This window comes from Armigeres subalbatus, unplaced genomic scaffold, assembly GCF_024139115.2.
Source record: "Armigeres subalbatus isolate Guangzhou_Male unplaced genomic scaffold, GZ_Asu_2 Contig207, whole genome shotgun sequence".
NCBI lineage: Eukaryota > Metazoa > Arthropoda > Insecta > Diptera > Culicidae > Armigeres > Armigeres subalbatus.
This window is the reverse complement of record NW_026942913.1, coordinates 501,519-506,755: the sequence shown is the minus strand read 5'-3', so window position 1 is coordinate 506,755 and position 5,237 is coordinate 501,519. Positions and strand designations below refer to the sequence as shown.

The 5,237-nt window shown below is 44.7% G+C and overlaps 1 pseudogene; it reads right to left on the bottom strand.

The window, feature by feature from the left end:
• Positions 1-230: 230 nt before the first annotated feature.
• Positions 231-1,123, bottom strand: LOC134203707 (trypsin-7-like; annotated as a pseudogene).
• Positions 1,124-5,237: the final 4,114 nt, after the last annotated feature.

The window sequence follows — 5,237 nt, the reverse complement described above, 5'->3', positions numbered from 1 at the left end:
AAGTAATTCCGTTGTTATGCGCTTTAGTAATAAATGTTGCGGACCGGAAAAGCTGCTCAAATGATCCTTCTCCCTATCTAATCGAAACATGCTTTCCATATTCCTGCTGATGTTGAACAAAAAGATCGTTCAATGAAGAGCATACCAAGTGGCGCATCTATTGTCTCTATTGACAATCAACCAGAGCTATGCTATGCTTATAATTAGTGGAAAACTAGACAGCAAAGCTCCTAAACTCCTGTGACTGCCTTAATCCAGTTCCGAATAAGCGGAAACGCTATTCGGGCGTAAACTCCAGGCCCGTGACCAAGACAGTTGAGTGCACCCCATGAAACAACACCAATCTGTCGTCCACCAGTAGCAAGTGGACCACCCCTGTCTCCATCGCAGGCATCACGATTTGTGTCACTTGCGCAAATCATACTGGAATTAGTGTGATTGGTAGTGTCCCTGGTGCGCTGTGTGAACAATCCATGACCTTCTATACGCAACAGTTGATCAGAGTGTGAAAATATTAAAAATAAAATACCGTGAGACCCCAGCCTGAAACAATGGCGCGAGTTCCATGAGGATAATAGGTTTCAGCTGGTACCAATTGAATGGGAATGATATACAAGCCCTGCAAAGCTTGAACAGTATGAATTACGCAAACATCGTTTTCAAGAGTCAAATCGACGTATAGAGGATGATTTATAATTAAATCAACACTGAATAAGGTGTCTACATCCAGTCGGTTAGCGGTACCTCCAAGAAGGCTTACCTATGAACATATTTTAAAGTTGTATTGGGAAATTTTATGTTTAGAAGTTTTTTTTAAACTTACAATATCGACACTTGGCAACGGGTAAGTGCAGTGGGCAGCCGAAAGAGCCCAATAGGTAGAAATAACCGAAGCTCCACATGCATGGAATCCATTGTAGCGCAAAGAGAGCTGATACGGGAAATCCGTGATGTTGGCATCAACACCTCCAACAATTCGCCCAGTAACAGGGGGTCTCTCAATGGGCTCCTTCAAACCATAGTATGCACTGGGCATACGACTGTTGAAGTGCAACCAAATTTCCTCGGTAGGACCTGCAGTTACTGTGGCAAGGTATGCAGCAAGCACTATGAACGCTTTCATCTCACTCAAGTCTACTGTCAAATGGTACTTACATTTTTTTAACCGAATTTATATTTATACTCATTCTCGTCAAGCTAAGGCGACACAGACATAAGTACATTGTATGTAATACGGTTTCCTAAATTAAGATTAGATATGTACTGCGAATGACAAATACATCCATGCGAGCTGATGTCATCTTTCAAATCTATCCGGTAGTGGATTATCTTCCAATTTCTGGGGAATCCTAAGTAGGACTGATACTGGTGCTTTCGGTGAGTACGAAATTATGTAAAATCATGACGCTACATGTAGCTGGGTTAAAGTTAAGCATTCAGTTATATCACATTTTGAAATAGCTTTTAGAAATCAAGACTAGGTCGCTCGTAGGCCAAGATCCATTAGTTTAGTAAGGACAGGCAAAGTAACTGCAATCATTTCGAATGCACAGAGCACCTCCAATCACGGCAATAATGGCAAAAGTCGCAATCAATTGTTATCCAACTAGCACTGAAGCCATCTGTGATGAAAATAAGTTTGTGCAAATTGACGTTTCCAGAATTCAAATGGACGGGTGATTGTACAAGTGCAAAATTTACTGTGGGAAAATCGTGTGTAATATCGATATAGTTACAGTGCTCAAATAGTCGTTAAGGATTCATCGAAGCACATATGTACATGATAGGAAATAGTCCGACCCTCCGACATAATAGGAAATAGTGAAGTGCAAGTCCATCGCCAAGTGCACTTTTTACCAATATTCTTCTTCAAATTGCCATTGCATCTTCCATTGGAAAATTGCCGCCTTGCAGCTTAGTGTTTATTTACCATTTTAGCAGTTATTAACTGCGAGGATTCTAAGACAAGCTACCTTTTTGAATTTATATTCTCAATCCAGTTGAAAACCGGAATTGGGTGCTAGCGAAGTTGGATTTTTCTCACAATCCGTACGTTAAACCTAACTTCGGAAGTGGTGCGCTGTTTTCATATCGCGAAGCGCTATTCAGCGCACCACTTCCGAAGTTAGGTTTAACGTACGGATTGCGAGAAAAATCCAACTTCGCTAGCACCCAATTTCGGGTTTCTACTGGATTGAGTATATATCATGAGGCAAAGACGTGATGATTCTGTTATGCCCAGGGAAGTCGAGAAAAATTTTGTTTTAAGCCGTTACTTTTGAACTACTGACTAGACCGATTTTCTTAAATAGGCTTGATTGTATTTGACCTTGAAATTTGAGACGACTCATACTCTGTCGGTTCAGCATATTCCATTCGACCGACGTTACTACCAGATAGATCGCAATCTGTTCTTACTGTTGGGTACATTGAGAGTATAAACACCGTTCTAAAAATCGAGCTAAGAATCCATTACGTCTATTTGAAAAAAAGTTCGTGGAGATCTTTTCTTGTACACAGAAAACCAAAACTACCCAAAAATGGGTTGTTTTCACACAAAACCGTACTTTGGGCCAATAACCCAAATATGAGTGAAATGACTTTTCTAGCACTAGATAGTTTGTCTTTAATTCCATGCAAACAATTTACCGAGTTCAGTGCGAGATTTCTCTTGTTTCGGACAGCAGAACGATGGCGCGATCGGCCGAAATATTGTGTTCTGCTTTGCGCGGCCGGTAATAAAAATCAGTTCAGTGCGAGATTTCTCTTGATTCGGACAGCAGAACGATGGCGCGATCGGACGAAATATTGTGTTCTGCTTTGCGCGGCCGGTAATAAAAATCAGGTCAGTGCGAGATTTCTCTTGTTTCGGACAGCAGAACGACGATCGCGCGATCGGTCGAAATATTGTGTTCTGCATTGCGCGCCCGGTAGGCCGGTAGTTAGTTTGTACTACTTTTCGCGCCCGATTCATGGCTAGGTAAAATCACTGTGAATAAAGAATGGCACTTATCAGAGTGAATCCATATCCAACGAAGCCTACCAATTAACTGATAATCCTTCCTGTGGTTTTTGTGGAGACGCAGAGGTAAACACGGTCTTCAAATAGCAAAAACCACCTACTAATATTCCTTCCTTCTTCCTAACTGACTACAAGGACGTGGCCGGCGCCGTTATTGATCATTTGAATTTTAGAGTCACTGAAACTTGCACACTGAGAATGCTTGAACAATCCAAGTCAATCATTCAGTTGATTCTTTGTGCAATTTCACTGATTCTGGTCAATCATAGATATGTGTAGTCAGTCAAAGCTAAAGCTAATTCCATGCAAACAATTTACCCACAGCTAAGTTTGATTTACCCAAATTTGACCGTGATCTACACAAAATTGAGAATAATGAACATACTCAAATTTGGGTTTTAGAACATACTCAAAGTTTCTACCCCGTTGCACTGTGGCGGAAAGCCAGACTAAACCTCAACTTTTTTTTTCGTGATTTTCACGAAGCCCATATTTTTTAAATTTAACATATACATTGAATGAGCTGGTCCCAAGTCCTGGTGTTAGGTGGGACGCTAAACAGCCCTGACACGACGGCCCTCCGACGAGACAGGAGGTTTGCGCAGGCCCAATAAACCGAAGATAATACGACTCGATACAATCGGCAACGACCTAGGCGACGAATAAAGGATCACGATTGGAAGCTTGGAACATGGAACTGCAAGTCGCTAGACTTCGCAGGTTGTAACCGGATAATCTACGATGAACTACATCCCCGCACCTTCGATGTCGTAGCGCTGCAGGAAATCTGCTGGACAGGACAGAAAGTGTGGAAAAGCGGGCATCGAGCGGCTACCTTCTACCAAAGCTGTGGCACTACCAACGAGCTGGGAACCGGCTTCATAGTGCTGGGAAAGATGCGCCAACGCGTGATTGGGTGGCAGCCAATCAACGCAAGGATGTGCAAGCTGAGGATAAAAGGCCGTTTCTTCAACTATAGCATCATCAACGTGCACTGCCCACACGAAGCGAGATCCGACGACGAGAAAGAAGCGGTGATCAACACGCGTCGGAGTCGTCCGCCGCGGCTAAACATTGGGCGGCTACAAGACGGTAGGCTAGCCCAAGACTACGCGCAGCAGCTGGAAGTGGCACTCCCAACGGAAGAGCAGCTAGGCGCAGCATCTCTCGAAGATGGCTGGAGAGATATTCGATCCGCCTTTGGAAGCACCGCAACCGCTGCACTAGGCACGGTGGGTCCGGATCAGAGAAACTACTGGTATGACGGCGAATGTGAGCAGTTAGTTGAGGAGAAGAATGCAGCATGGGCGAGATTGCTGCAACACCGCACAAGGGCGAACGAGGCACGATACAAACGGGCGCGGAACAGACAAAACTCGATTTTCCGGAGGAAAAAGCGCCAGCAGGAAGATCGAGACCGTGAAGAGACGGAGGAACTGTAACGCACTAATAACGCACGAAAGTTCTATGAGAAGTTGAACCGTTCACGTAAGGGCCACGTGCCACAGCCCGGGCTGTGCACCTGAATGGTGATATGGCAGACAACGGTGACGGTGTGGTAATGAACCTAGGAGCACGCGCGCAGGACATGCGACTTCCGGCTCCGAATCTCCAGGAAATCCAGGAGGAGATCGGCCGGCTGAAAAACAACAAAGCCCCTGGAGTTGACCAATTACCAGGAGAGCTGTTTAAACACGGCGGTGAGGCACTGGCTAGAGCGCTGCACTGGGTGATTACCAAGGTTTGGGAGGATGAGGTTCTGCCGCAGGAGTGGATAGAAGGTGTCGTGTGTCCCATCTACAAAAAGGGCGATAAGTTGGATTGTAGCATCTACCGCGCAATCACATTGCTGAACGCCGCCTACAAGGTACTCTCCCAAATTCTATGCCGCCGACTAACACCAATTGCAAGAGAGTTTGTGGGGCAGTACCAGGCGGGATTCATGGGTGAACGCTCTACCACAGACCAGGTGTTCGCCATACGTCAGGTATTGCAGAAATGCCGCGAATACAACGTGCCCACACATCATCTATTTATCGACTTCAAAGCCGCATATGGGGCCGTACACATATTACGTAAGCACTTATAAGGGGAGAGGGGGCGGTCAATATCTTACGCTCCATATAAATAAAAAATCATTTGTATGAAAAAAAATCTTACAGGGGGGGAGGGGGGGTCGAAAAACCCAGAAAAATTGCTTACGTAATACGTGTAC